Consider the following 15,787-nt stretch of genomic DNA (forward strand, 5'->3'; position numbering starts at 1 on the left):
CAGTGATAACACTTTATTTGAGGCATCAAGCAATATACTGAAAGAGGTGAGTCATGCACAAGTAATGTCCTTATTTCCATAATTGTACATTTGATACTCTGCCCTCTTCAAGAGGGTGGGGAGCAAGCAAAGATGAGAAGCACATAGCTTTTATACAAAACCATATCTATGTAAGTGCTTGAGAAAGTCCGCTTTTAATTTAGTTTTTCCTTCTTTAAATGGCATGTCAGTTTTATTTCGGAAAACTAAAATAAGCTAGTTCTGCCACTGAGGATAAAGTTTCTCCCCAGAGTTACTTATGAAATAATGCAGCTGCCTTTTTCTTTAAAGGGATTCTTGTCTTCTGGAATGCCTTTCACCAGAGGGTCCTCTCCAGAACATTCTTCAATGTAGTTTTTATTTCTTCAGAACTTTTAGACACCTGTTGTCTCTGAAACTTCACTTCTTTGCAAAGTTGCTCCACTTCCATCTTCAGCTTTTCCTTTTCTGGCAAATCTTCAGTGTGCAGGGCCGGCATCTTCAACCCAGAGCTGGGCCCAGAGACCGCTCTCTACTCTGGCTATTTCTGAACTCTTGACAAGTGCAACTCTGGCATGGTTCCTCCGATTTTCTTTTTCATTCATGTCACTGACATTTTTGGAAGAGTAAACGCCAGGTATTTTTTTTAAAAAAAATATATTTTATTGATTTTACAGAGAGGAAGGGAGAGGGATAGAGAGTTAGAAACATCGATGAGAGAGAAACATCAATCAGCTGCCCCCTGCACACCTCCCACTGGGGATGTGCCCACAACCCAGGTACATGCCCCTGACCAGAATCGAACCTGGGACCTTTCAGTCCGCAGGCCGACACTCTATCCACTGAGCCAAACCGGTTAGGGCAAATGCCAGGTATTTTGAAGAAATGTTTGGTTGTCTTGGGATTTCCTCATGCAGAATTGGTGCATAAGTAGCATGGCATCCCCCTCAGTACAATGCATTAGAATGTCCCTGAGGTTAGTTTGTCCCGTTCTTGGTGAGGTTAATTTGAACCTCCTTAATTTTAAGCCCTTAATTTGGTTAAAATAGTACCCACCAGGTTGCTTCACTGTAGAGTTACTGTGCGTCAATTTGTGAAATAAGAACAAATATGCTTCTGAATGCAGAGTGAGCTAAAATGAAATGAAGGTGTAGCAAACTACGCAGATAATTTAGGCAACTCACCCAGTGTTTCATGAACGCTTTGAGCCATTTATATCTTTCTGGCAGCTTTTACCTGGGAGTTCTACAAGGCGTGCTTTTATTAACTGAAGTGTCAGTTAGGGACCAGAGTAATTGGGAATGTTCCAGTTAGTACATGCTAACTTTAGGCGTTGACAGAAGGGAAAGAAAGATAAGGACACTAGAGGAGGGTGGAACAAAATTATGAAAGGGTTATAGAGAGGAAGGAGGGAAGGAAGGAAGGAAGGAAGAAAGGAAGGAAGGAAGGAAGGGAGGAAAAGAAACCAGTCTAACTGAAGGATATGTGCTGGGAAGAAGTAGGAACTCAGGTTCACCATCAGGAATTCAGATTTATACATGAAATTACCTGGGTTTGACTCCTGTCTGCTCCCTACTATCTATCAGTTGCCATTGTTGGGATTAAGTGGGCTGGTGCTTATAAAGGGCATGGCATAGAGGTTTGCTGCATTGTCATTATTCAGTTACTAGAGGCCCAGTGCATGGGATTTGTGCACTGCAGGGGTGTGTGTGTGTGTGTGTGGGGGGGGGGGGAGTCCCTCAGCCCGGCCTGCAACCTCTCATAGTTTGGGACCCCTGAGGCTTAAGTCGGCAGTCAAACATCCCTCTCACAGTCTGGGAGCCCTAACTCCTTACCACCTGCCTGCCTCAGAGGTGGAAGGGGCTCCCACCACCACTGCTGCACTCGCCAGCCGTGAGCCTGGCTTCTGGCTGAGCGGTGCTCCCTCTGTGGGAGTGCACTGACCACCAGGGGGCAGCTCCTGCGTTGAGCGTCTGCCCCCTGGTGGTTAGTGCACGTCATAGCTACCGGTCGTTCTGCCGTTCAATTTGCATATTAGGGTTTTATTATATAGGATTGTTGGCCAGTATGTTTATTATTATTGAATATCACACCAGGGAATTTAGGTTTGATGTGTAAGGAGCTAAAAGTCCCCATTTATTCTCTTACTAGAGGCCCGATGCACAAAATTTGTGCAAGGGGCTCGGCCCTCGCAGCCCCAGCTTCGTCCGGAAGGACATCCGGTCTCATTAGCAGACTATGCTTTTATTATTATAGATTCAGTAAATACTTGTTGAGTTCCTCCTGATATTAAGGACAGATGCTGTACAAGATAAAAGCCCTGCTTTCAAAGACTTTGAAATACAGTTGTGAAAATAAGACTATGAGATGATTTAAAATATAAAACTCCACGGTAAATATAGGAGTAAGCCAACAGTCCAGAGTAGGGAGCTGACGCTGTGGGTGGCTTACTTGATTTGCTTCTTTTCTCACTTTATTTTCATGGAATAGCAGAAAGCACATGGGCTATAGCCTTCCACTGACCAAGATGAAGGTTGGAAACCTCTGCTTGAGGTAATGAATGTCTCTATGCCTCCGTTTTCTTATCTGTAAAATAGAGATATTAATAGTATCAACCTCCAGGGTTGTGAGACTAAAGGAAGGCAAAATATGCAAAGCATTCAGCCTGCAGCCATAGGAACGAAGCACATAGTAACATCATTACTGTTTTACCTGGCTTACTTCTTAGGAGCGGCCATACTCTTCCCAAGTTGCCAGGGAAACCCACAGACCCTGAGCCTTCCTTCTGGATCAGTGACATTTTGGGTAGCCAAAGCCTCCTACCATTCAACTGCCTCTCTTTCAAAAGGGAATTTTCAGAACATAGGGTCTGGGTTGGGGCTGGGGTTTGGGCATGTTGAGTGGGTGAGGAAGACTTCCTGTCTCAGGGGGAACACTCGTGAACAAACAGCTCGCCCCTGTGAAATTCAAAGCCCAGGCCTTCCTGGCTGCAGGGGCTTTAGGGTTGTGAAGTTGAGGAGGAAGGGAAGAAAATGCAGAGGGCTTTGGTGCCCGTCACTGGCACAGAATGAGAAGGGTAGATAACGAACAAGTGCTGGAAGCTTGCTGCTGTGATGCAAGTGGCATCCCAGGGCAGATTTCGTTACCAGGGCTCATGGAGGAGCAACAAGAACAAAGTGTGCAGAATCCAGCAGAGGCAGCCTGTCTGCCAGCCATGCAACACTGTGCCAGCCCTCTGGGCCCTGGCTGGTTGCCTGAGGTCTATAGGCGGGCTTGTCCCAGCTACAGGCTACGTGGCATCTACAGACTAAGGTTGAATGCTGCTCCAGCTACTAGGCCTACTTGAAAGAATCCAAGGGATTTACTTTGATTACCCAGAAGGTGATAGTGGCTTTTTCTTTTTTTAAAAAATTACCCAGAGGGAGATAGACACTAAAAAATGTTTGCATTATGAATTTTCACCCAGCTCTTCCTGTTGAAATACAGGTTATCTATGCTGTAGTATGTCTCCTTTGCTGCCAATGGAAATTCTAGCACAATGTTACCTTCCTAGGAGGCAAAGCGTTGAGCAATAATGTCTTGCTTTCTCAATTTAAAGGTATTTGTCTTCTGGGATATTTACCAAAGTAACTTCATGATCTATAAATTAAGCCGTACGTTTGAAGGTAATTTCATTTAAAGGTTCACTCAAATAAGATATATAGATCCCTTGATCTGCTCCGAAGATGTATAACCTTGCTTTAGAGATTACCTTTGTCCTGGTGCACTATTGCAAAATTAGAGCTATACTAAAAATATCCCCAGAGGTGAATAGTTGAATTCCAGCGGGGGGAAAAAAATAAAAGTTTTTTTTGTTCCTTTTCTAGTATTTTTGAACTTTCTTCCTACTACAGAGGACAATTTGATCACAGTTTGATCACAGAGAAACTTTGTTTATAAATAATATACTTAAGTTGCTGACAATTAAAGTCCCTTAAAAATACAATAGCAGCAAAGATTGGCTCTCCCTCTAAAATTAGCATTGTTTGGAGATTCTAAACATGGTCTCTTATATTAGGATTTATGAAACTTGGAATAATTGCTTGTGTGTTGAATAGGTACTCTATCCAAAGGAAACACAGTGAATGAATTTTAACCTATTTGGCCATGTACAACCCTTAAGGTTCTTTTTGTCATATAACAAGTAACTGTGGAAAAGTTCAGGAGGCGTGAAGGTTCTCCATTTCCACACACTTTGATGGCAGGTTATAATACAAGCAAGTCTCTGGCCAAATTCTACCACTTAGACATACATTTATTAAACATGTATTTGCAAGCAAGCACAAAACAACTCATACCACAAGACAAAAACCCCAGCTCTTTGTCCTCTTGAGTGCTTTAGTGACCTTTACATAAAAGTCTACTTGGAGCTGACTCAAAAATATTCCAGAGGCATAGCTGACATCACAAATCCAATGATGGACACAGGACCATTTGAGGACCCAGCCCACGTGGGATGTGAATTACTCCTTTGTCTAGTGTATCCATGCCGAATATGCCATCTTCCTGTTAGTCACCTTGTAGTGATTTCGCATTAGCTTGACTGTCACATAATCTCAGTGCTTGTGTTCAAGTAACCCTTATTTTACTTCATAGTGGCCCAGAGCACAAGAGTAGTGATGCTAACAATTCAGATATGCCAAAGAGAAATTGTAAAGTGCTTCCTTTAAGTTCAGGGTTTGGTATTGTCTGTGTTTTCAGGCATTCACTAGGGATCTTGGGTTGTATTCCCCATAGGTAAAGGGGTACAACTCTATCTTTGACTTGTGGCCTCCAGGGTTGTCAAGAAAATGGAAGAGAGAGTGAGTAGAAAATCTAAAGGGAGACTTGACTTTAGGGCCAGGCCTTGAAGTAACCTATATTCTTTTGACTAATGTTCCATGGGTTATAACTAGTCACATGACCCCATGTGGCCTCACTGAGCTCCGTCCAGATTGAGGAGGCTAAAAAATATTGTCTGTCTTTGTACTTAGGAGGAAAAAGAAAGGGTTGGTGACCATACAGCCCTGACAGCATCTATGCCATCTCCACCTAGTAAAATCCTCCCAATAAATGTGATTTTCCGTATTCTCATTTAAAATGTTTGATTTGTTGAATGAATTTTCTGTGTTTACCTTATTCTCCTTTTAGGTTGACTCAGTCAGTTAGGAACATGTGTAAGTACACATTTATTGAATTCCACAGCTTCAAAGGTGATCATGACCTGCTCCCTGCCCACAGAGCTCACTGTCTGGGGAGAGACATAGATGTAAAAGGCACAGTTATAAAGGTATTTACATTTCTCCACCCCCATTTTCCTTTTGTACACACACCCCGTTGGTTTTGAGGAGTGGATTCTCAATATATATACTGTTTCTGTTTCTGTATTTACTATATCAGACTTCAACCTGGAGTAGCTGATGGCTTTTCATTTTGTGGATCATCTCTACCTGGAAGGTAGAGAGAAGAGCAGGTGCAAAGTCGGAGGGAAAGCCTGGTGGGAGAACAACCTGAAAGTTTGGGGTGATTGGAATGTAATGTAGAGAGTGAGTGGGAGAGTAGTGAGAAATGGGGGGGAGGGTATTGCAGTGTGGGACCAGACCATTGGAGCCCAGGGTAAGGAGGTAGGATTTCATTTTAGGACAATTAAAAAAAAGCCACAGAGGGGTTTGAAGCAGGGCAGTGGATGGATTACTTACATTTGTGGATTGGTGAGTGGGTCTATGGAGCCCAGTTAAGAGGTTACTGTGCTCTTCTAAGTGAGATCTGATTGTTGCCTAGGAATAGATGTGGTAGTGGAGATGGAAGGAAGTGAGCAGATTCTCAATATGTATTTTTTGGAGGTGGAATTGACAGAGCTTTCCAACTGTCTTAGTCTGTTCAGGCTGCTAGAACAAAATATCAGGGGCTGGGCAGCTTATAAACAATGTAAATATATTCCTCACAGTTTTGCAGATATAAAGCCCAAGATCAGAGGGCCAGCATGGTCAGGTGAGCGCTCTCTCCGGGTTGCAGACTTCTCGTTGTATCCTCACATGATGGAAAGGACAAGAGAGCTCTCTGGAGCCACCTTGATGAAGGCACTAATCCCATTTATGAGGGCTCATGGCCTAAGTACCTCCCCAAGGCCCTACCTCCAAATACCATCCATCACATTGGGCTTTAGGTTTTCGACATATGAATATTGTGGAGGTTGGGAGAACACAAACATGCCGACCACAGCTTGATGCTATGGATGGAGGAGTAACATTCTACCTGAATATCAGTGGAAGATATGACTCATTAGCTGGTTGGAAAATGGCCACATTATAGTGGTGAAATAGTCATGAAACAGTTCTTGGAAAAGTCTGTCATTTCTTGCCCCTTCTACTCTGAACTGTTAAGTTTTTCTCTGGTGCTCGATTCTAAGTCTGTGAGATTGGTTCAAGGAATTGGTCCACTCTACCCTTTTAAGTAACATGGGCCATTATTTAAACAGCAGTTACAGGAAGGAAATTATTCTCTTTGTGTTACAAACTTGCCAGTGACTTAATGCAGGACTGGAAGATATAAAGTATAGAGTAAGGAGGGAGGGCAGGTGGGGAAAGAGTGATGAACGGGAGACTGTTGAGTCAGGTTTATAGAAGTCCAACTTTTTCATTCAATCGTACAGGCACCCAGTATGGCAATGTGACTGCAGACTTTGAACCTAGGTCTGACTGTGGGGTGATGCTCTCATTCCAGGAACACATATATCTTTCCAGAATATTGTCTAGGTGTAAGCAATTCAAGGAATCGCTTTAGATGGAGATACTTAGACTCTTCATGAGATCAGATTATCTGAAGATGTGGACTTTGAGACAGAGATTTGTTGAAGCAAGTGTGTGGAGGGATTCCTTCGGATTTACACTTCCAGGAGGACTCCGTGCAGTTCTCCACTGGGCTTGCCATCAAGGCCACGTGACATCTCCTGAAGCAAAACCTCTGAGAACACTGGGTCTGCTAAGTCACGTAGCCCAAGGCGTAGAGCTCTTGGTACCGCAGCCTGGACGTGCTGCAGCGCCTTTTGCTCCAGCCTCTCTCTGAGTTGGCAGCTTTTTAGCCACTGGTATATGTTGGGTCAAGTGTTATTCCCAGGTGTGGAATACACTGTCGGTTTGGAGGGTTTATCTCCCACCCTCTGGGACACAGGTGTTTTATTTCCATTTCTTGCTCATCAGACTGATTAACATGATGTCATTTTCATAGTGGAGGGAGGTGATGCCTGGAAATACCCAAATCCCCTGGGTCCCTTCAGATCTCTTATGATAATGAAGGAGAGACTTGTCATCGCCTTGGGGTAGGGCCATACATGTGTACTTCTGCTCCAACAGAATGGAAACTGTGGCTGATCGTCCTTCTTGGTAGGGATGGAAAATGATGTATTTGCCAAATCATTGGCTGTGTACCATGTACTGAGGTCAACTGCAATAGGTGCTACTTTTGTCCCAAGTTTGTCCACTCTTGTTCTCTAGCATCTATCTGACTTCTGTAGAGGTCAGGCTGCTGAATTAATGGAAATAGGACTTGGACCAACACTCCTGCCTCCTTTAAAGGTGCCACAAATCATTGCTCTGGTATGTATATAGTTTTTGCTTCACTATCTTGGCTGGGGAATGACGGGGGCGGTTTCAGAGGTGTCTGTAGTAAGTACTCACTTCTATAAGCCAATGGGCACCAAAGATGGCTAACAAACCAGAAGCTAGGCATGGGGCAAGTTCTCTTTTACAAACATCAGCAGTAATCAGTCCTGCTGACACTTTGATCTTGGATTTCCAGCCTCCAGAACTGAGATGGTAAAATTCTATTGTTTGTGGTACTTTGTTAAAACAGCCCTAGCTAATGAATACATTCCCAGGAGCCATCTAAGTTTATAGACTTAACACATTGTATGCAGGAAACGTATTTATACGTTTTACGTTGACTGGTAGTATAGCACGGGACATGTATTAATACGTTTTTTATAGACTAGCGGTAGAATGCGGGTAACATATAAATACGTAAACTGAAGTTATTGTAATTTTACTGAACGTTGCCATTTGCGCAAAAAATTAGCAAAAATGGCCCGCGCCACCTTTTAGCGGGCGATAAAAACTACCCGCAAACAATGTGTTAATATTTACACTTTCCCTGAATTTCTCAAATGCCTCAGATTTTGTCCCTTCCAGGGCACTCCCTTGGATCAATATTCATCCTAGCTATCACCCATGACATTTTAAACAGTTGCACTGGTAGGCCTGCCTGGGATATTTATGCTCCTCCTGCCTCCAGGGATGGGATCCTCATTGTCAGATGGTGGTGACCCAGTTCCAAAATCTCATTTAGAATCTGCTTCTTCAGTCCACACATGGAACCAACATACTTAGGTTGAATAACTGAGAAATGACTTTGAGATGGACATTTGCTTGTAGGAAGTTTTTGGGGAATGCTTTTAGGATCAGTACCAGTGAGCAGGGAAGAAAACGGGGTTGGACAGAGGCAGGAGTTACACAGTAATGCAGTTACAACCAAGGCCTTAGCCAGTCCCACAGGAGTGGCACAACCCTTCCAAGTTGTTCAAATTGAGACAAGGGTGCCAGGTCTTTATAGAGCAACATCGACTTGGTATTGGATTTGGGCTGCCACTGGAGGCAGGGGCGGAAAGCTATTGAAGCTGGGGCATGGGTGCCCCTGTCATGAGGGGCAGGGGACTGGCCAGGACACAGCGTTCATTCCTCTTTCCATTATAAAGCACATACACATATTAAAGAAGTATAACAAATACCCATAGAGAGACATTTGCTGTGCACCTGGCTGCATAAGTCAGCTTCTTTCTTTCTCTTTGTGAAAATTAAGCAAAAGCAACAGAGAGAGCAACTACTCACAAACACATTTTCTGCTAAATGAGAAAATGGGAATTTTTTACGACTTTATCATAAATATAAAATCTACATGAAGCATCTGCAACCTGATGGAAACCTCAAAACAGGAAGCGGAAAGTTGTGCATAGAGTGGGAGAGGGCTCAGAAGTAATGATCTAAGAAATGGCTTACAGAAATATGTATCTAAAGGGGAGGCTTAACCTGAAATGCAAAAGACATAGCCCTTGCTTACAGCCACCAAGTGCAGGATGCTTTGGAGCAAAAGCCACAAAAATATGCTTCCTGAAAGTAAGGAAACTCCCCCTGGAGCCTAAAAGCTTTCTCCTTTGTTTGCAAATATAGGGTAGGGAGTGGTGTGAGTAGAGTTAAAATCAGGCAGAAACTCCTGGGGAAAAAGTGAAAAGAAGCATGAAGGATGGGAAGGGTGTCCACTGGCAGCAGATTTCAGAAAGTCCCCAGAAAAAATACATTTCCTAAAAGTGAGGAACTCACTTTGAATTGGAAAAGCAATATTTTTGTTTGCAAAAATGGGTTGGTAGCTGGGCTATTGTCAAAGGCCTGTATGAAGTTGTGTGTGTGTGTGTGTGTATGTGTGTGTGTATGTGTGTGTATGTGTGTGTGTGTGTGTGTGTGTTTTTAAGGAATTTAAAAATGGACCTTTAAAAAAATCAATAAAATGGACTTTATTTTTTAGAGCACTTGTAGGCTCATGGAAAAATTGAGGAGAAAGTACAGAGAGTTTCCACAGACTTTCCATTTGCCCCCACACACAGTGTCCCCCACTATCAATATCCTGCAGCAGAGTGGTACACGTGTTACAGTTAATGAACTTACACTGACACATCATTGTAACCCCAAGTCCACAGTGCATATTAGGATTCAGTCTTGTGTTGTACACACTATGGGTTTGGACAAATGTGTAATAATATTTATCCATCATTATTGGGTCATACAGTGTATTTTCACTTCCCTAAAAATCCTCTGTGCTCCGCCTATTTATGTCTTCACCTCACTACCCTACTCCTGGCAATCATTAATATATATATTTTTTAAAAAATATTTTTATTGATTTTAGAGAGGAAGGGGAAGGGAGAGAGAGAATCATTGATCTGTTGCCTCCTGTATGTCCTACATGCAAGCCCGCAATGGGGGTATGTGCCCTGACCGGGAATCAAACCCTGACCTCCTGGTTCATAGGTCGACACTCAATCACTGAGCTACACCAGCCAGGCCAATCATTAATATTTTTATTGTCTCCATGGTTTTGCCTTTTCCAGAATGTCATATAGTTGGAATCTTACAATATGTTGTCATTTCACATTGGCTTCATTCACTTAGCAATATGCATTCAAGGATCCTCGATGTTTTTTTCATGACTTGATAGCTCATTTCTTTTTGGTGTCAAATAGTATTTCATTGTCTGAATATACCACAGTTTATTTATCCATTCACTTACTGAAGGGCATCTTGGTTGCTTCCATGTTTTGGAAATTATGAATAAAACTGCTGCAAATGTTAATGTGCTGGGGTTTGTGTTTTTTCTCAGCTCCATTGGGTAAATATCAAGGAATGTGATTGCTGGGCTGTCTGGTAATGGCATGTTTAGTTTTGTAAAAAATTATCGAACTGTCTTTTAAAATGCCTGTATTATTTTGCGCCCCACTAGCAATGAATGGGAGTTTCTGTTGCCCCATATCCTTGCTAACATTTGGTGTTGTCAGTGTTTTAGATTTTGATCATTCTAATTGATTTGTAGTGGTATCTCATTATTAAAAAATTTGCAATCCCTAGTGACATCTCTTCATATGTTAATTTGCGATCATCTCTATTGCTGAGCATCTCTTCATAAGGTAATTTGTGATCTGCTTTCTTCTGTGGTTAGTGTGTTTAGATCTTTGGCCCATTTTTAAGTGGTTTGTTTTCTTATTGTTGATTTTGAAGCGTTATTTATATATTTTTGAATAATGGTCCTTTATCAGGTATGCCTTTTGCAAATATTCTCTCCCAGTCTGTGGCTTGTTTTCTCATTCTATTGACAGTGTCTTTTGCAAAACAGAAGTTTTAAACTTTAATTAAGTCCACCTGATGAATGATTTTCTTCATGATTCATGCCTTTGGTGTTGCATCTGAAATGTCATCACTATACCCAAAGTCACCTAGATTTTCTCCCATGTTATCTTCTCAGAGGTTAGCACTTTTGCATTTCACATGTAGGTCTATGATCCATTTTGAGTTAATTTTTATGAAGGATGTAGTGTCTGTGTCTAGATTCATTTATTAGCATGTGGATCTTTAGGTATTCCACTAGCATTTGTTGAAAGACTATCTTTTCTCCTTTGCACTGCATTGGCTCCTAAAGACCAGTTTACTATAGAGTTATAAGTCTGTTTCTGAGTTCTCCATTCTGTTCAGATGGTCTAATTGTCTATTCTTTTGCCAATACTATTTTGGTTACTGTAGCTTTATATAATAAGTCTAGAAGTTGGATAGTTCCAGACCTCCAATTTGTTCTGCTCCTTCAATACAGGCATAGCACCGAGATATTGCAGGTTTAGTTGCAGAGAGCCTCAGTAAGGTGAATATTGCAATAAAGCAAGTCACACAAGTTTCTTGTTTCTCAGCGTACATAAAAGCTATGTTTGCACTGTATTGTAGTCTACTACGTGTGCAATAGCATCAGGACTAAAAACAATTTAAATACCTTAATTAAAAATGCTTTATTGCTAAAGAATGCTAACCATCAGCTGTGCCTTCAGAAATTATCATCTTTTTGCTGGTGGAAGGTCTTGCCTTGAGGTTGATGGCTACTGAATGATCAGGGGGTGGTTGCTGAAGGTTGAGTTGGCTGTGGAAAAAACATTTTTTTTAAAATCCTCACTCAAGGATATTTTTCCATTGATTTTTACAGGGAGTGGAAGAGAGAGGGAAAGACAGAGAGAAATATCGATGTGAGAAAAACACATTGATTGGTTGCCTCCTGCACATACCCTAACCCGGGCCCAGGCTGGGGAGGAGCCTGCAAACCAACCGAGGTGCTTGTCCTTGACTGGAATCGAACCCAGGAGCCTTTAGTCTGCAGGCTGATGCTCTATCCACTGAGCCAGACCAGCTAGGGCTGGCTGTGGAAATTTAAAAAAATAAGGCAATAATGAAGTCTGCCGCATTAATCAACTCTTTCACTTGAACACTTAGAGGCCACTGTAAGGTTATTAATTGATCTAATTTCAATATTATTGTTCTCACAAAACAGGGAAACCCTAGGAGAGGGAGACTGGCTGGTCGGTGGACCAGTCAAAACACACGCGACATATATTAAGTTTGTCATCTTATGTGGGCATGGTTTAGGGACCCTGAAAAAATTACGATAGTGACATCAAAGACGCTGATCACAGATCACCACAACAAATGCAATACTAATGAAAAGATTTGAACTATTGTGAGAATTACCAAAATGTGACACAGAGACATGAAATGAGCAAATGCTGTGGGAAAATCAGCACCAATAAATTTGCTTGAGGCAGAGTTCCCACAAACCTTCAATTTGTAAAAAACAAAACATAAAACATGCCCTTGCTTGTGCTGGGGGGTGGGGGTGGCCAATGGGAAAGTAAAGGAGACATATGTAATACTACATGTAATACTTTAAACAATAAAGTATTAAACACACACACACACACACACACACACACACACACACACACACACACACACACACACACACCCCACAATACCTGTGAAGCACAATAAAGCAAAGCACAATAAGTGAGGTATGCCGGTATAGTGTTGTCTATTCTGGGTCTTCTGCTTCCCCATATGGTCTCAGTCTAAGGTTGCGCTGTCTGTGGTAACCTCTAGGGTCCACATTCTGTGATACTAATTCCATGAAAATATGTCTTGACTATCTTCACAACCAGATTGAAATTTATACAATGCACTTTCTAATGCAACCAGAAGATGGCAATAGAGTAACGTGAATCTCAACACTGAAGTTGATTTATGTAGCTCTTGTCCTTCAAATTACTTGTATTGTCTAGTTTTCCAGCCTTTTGTTTTTCAATTCTTGCAAATAGCTTGTTATATAAGTGGGCTGACATCAAAACCCCACATAGTATCAGCACCCCCTGTTGTGTGCAATGGAATATCCAGACCCTCTCACAGCTAGGCAAGTTCTCTTTCAAGATGTCCGTGAGAACAACATAAAAAAGTGGAGCCCAGCCTGCATGGCTCAGTGGTTGAGCATCGACCCATGATCTAGGAGGTCAGGGTTCGATTCCTGGTCAGGGCACATGCCCAGGTTGCAGGCTCAATCCCCAGCGTGGGGCGTGCAGGAGGAAGTCAATCAATTCTCTCTCATTACTGATGTTTCTATCTGTTTCTCCCTCTTCCTTCCTCTCTGAAATCAATAAAAATTATATTAAAAAAAGAGAATGTCCTTAATTTCTCACCCCTCCAACCAACAAATTCATCTATACCCACATGCAAATTAGGGAAACAAAAGACTTTCAGGAGATAGGAAAACCAGAAGACTAGCATCCTGAAGAAAGTGTTTCAAGAAGGAAGTAGTGATCAATTTTGTCAAATCCGACCGGTAGGTCAGTTAAGTTGAGGACTGAGAAATCGATTATGAAATGGGGAAAATTGTTGCTTTGATCAGAGCAGTTTTGGTGGAGTGGTGGGAATGAAAACCCATTTGGTTCAAAAAGAAAAATTCTAGAGGAGGAGTTGAAGGCAATGAGTGGAGACAACGCTTTCAAAGAGTTTCATTGTAAAGGGGACAGAGAATTGGGGAAGAGCTAGAGGGGGCAGTGGGGTCAAGAGTGCTTTTACAATATGGGAGGTATTATAAGTGTTTTTATTAATGGAAATTATCATGTAGAGATAGGAAATTAATAATGCCGGAATGAAGGGATTATAGAAGATATTTCTTTGAGTGGCAAGAGGGGGTGGAATCTATGTGCAAGTGAGCAAGATGTCCATAGCTAGCTTTTCCAGAGTAACGGGAGGGCAGGCATAGTAAGTGGGCATAGAAGCATGTAGGGTGGTAGAGAGGTGGGAAACCTTATGGAAGCTCTCTTCTGATTTCTTCTGTTCCCTAAGTGAAAAGGGAAGCAAGGTCGTCCTCTGAGAATGAGGTGAGGCAGAAAGTGTTGGAGATTCGAGAGGAGAGGAGAAGGTGTGAAATAATTATCCAAGAGCATGAGAAAGTAAATGTTTGAGGGAAATGTGATAATTGTATTACTCGACTAAGGTCATGTAAGGTCATGAATTAAGACCAGTCACTGAGGTTATTTTTCCAGCCACTGACAACTGTGCAGATGTCACAAAATATCTGAAAAATAAATTTCACCAAAGCTGAGGTTTGGCCATGTTAGCACTGCAGATGACAAAAGAGGAAGGATGGATCAAAGAGTTAGGCAGAGGTGTGACTATAATTATTGAACATGGAAGTTAGGTGAAGTATGAACTGAGGACATGAAAGGATGAGAGACAGAGAATCTTATGGAAATAGAATCAGTGGTTTACAGAGTTGTTGGGTCAAGCTTTTAAAGAGGGTACAGTCGAAAGTTAGAAGTTAGGATATGCGATGATGTCTGAATTTGAGATTTTGGAGGGTGTGTAGTTATTGGTAATGGCAATGTCTAGGGGCCTCACCACGAGATTATGTGACTGAGGTAGGATCAGAAGACAAGATTACTGGAGAGGAAAGGGCCATGGTACTGTGAGGTCAGCAGGTTGGAAGAATGATTGCATGAATATATCACTCCTCAACACGTGTGTGGGTGAGTGACTTGGAATCTGTAGATGATGACAACAGCAGTTGACATGGCTTGATGGCAGGAACTTCAAAACTGGAGTGTTCTAGGGTGGAGGGAGAAGAATGTTGTGGAAAAGACTCATCTCATCTCCAGACCTTGTACATATGAGGTGTGGAGAGTAAATAGGTACGACTTGCCTGGAAAAAGAGTTTTCAAGGGAAGCCATTTTGGTTAGAAGATGAAAGGAACTTTAAGAGATTAAAGGTATACTTCTTTTCTCTCTTTGTCTCTCTGCCTCTCTCTTTTTCAAACTGTTCAATGCATTTTTCCTGTAAGAGATTAATAATTGTTCTACCAAGAGCCTTTTAAAGAACATTGCTGCTATCATTGCTACATTAACTGGAGATGAAATGTTTATGAAGTAATCTGTAGTTTCCTTATGAAGCAGAGATTTTTTTGAAATGGAAAGTTCAGTTGAATGGTCTAATGAAGTGTAATGTAAGGCATATTGAACCCATTAATCTAGAAGGCTGATGTAAGAACAAGAATTTTTTTTTTGTCAGATGTTCTGAGCATAATTATCCAGGACCATAATTAATAATAACAGTATTACTTAAGACAAGACAGGAATAGTAGGATCACTTCTTATAAATAGTTGCCTTATCAAAAAGTGAACCAGTTTTTTCCCCTTACAAATGAAAATAAACTTTTATAATTATATGGGTTGTCTTTCAATAAGACTTACAAAAAATGATGACTCCATTTGTACTTTACAAATCAGTTTGATATACACAACCACTTGAATGGAGCTGAAGGAAATTATCCTGAATGAAAAAAGTCAATTCTATATGATTTGATTTTTATGGCATTCTTGAAATAACACAGTTATAGAGCTGGAGAACAGATAAAGGGTTAGGGGTTGGGGGAAAGGGTGAGTATGGCTATAAAGGGGTAGCAAGAAGGAAACGTGTGGTTATGAAATAGTTCTGTATTTTGATTGATGTGGTCATTATATGAAGCTACACATAATAAAATTGTGTAGAACCACACAGACACACACACGTGCATGTATAACGTGATATTGGAATCAACTCTGGATTGTTCTAATGTCAACTT

General features: G+C 41.6%; 1 pseudogene; it reads right to left on the reverse strand.

Moving 5' to 3' along the window:
- Positions 1 to 5: 5 nt before the first annotated feature.
- Positions 6 to 544, reverse strand: LOC132238189 (guanine nucleotide-binding protein G(I)/G(S)/G(O) subunit gamma-11-like; annotated as a pseudogene).
- Between the last annotated feature and the right edge of the window lie 15,243 nt (positions 545 to 15,787).

The sequence above is a fragment of the Myotis daubentonii genome, chromosome 7 (genome assembly GCF_963259705.1).
Source record: "Myotis daubentonii chromosome 7, mMyoDau2.1, whole genome shotgun sequence".
In the NCBI taxonomy this organism is placed as follows: domain Eukaryota; kingdom Metazoa; phylum Chordata; class Mammalia; order Chiroptera; family Vespertilionidae; genus Myotis; species Myotis daubentonii.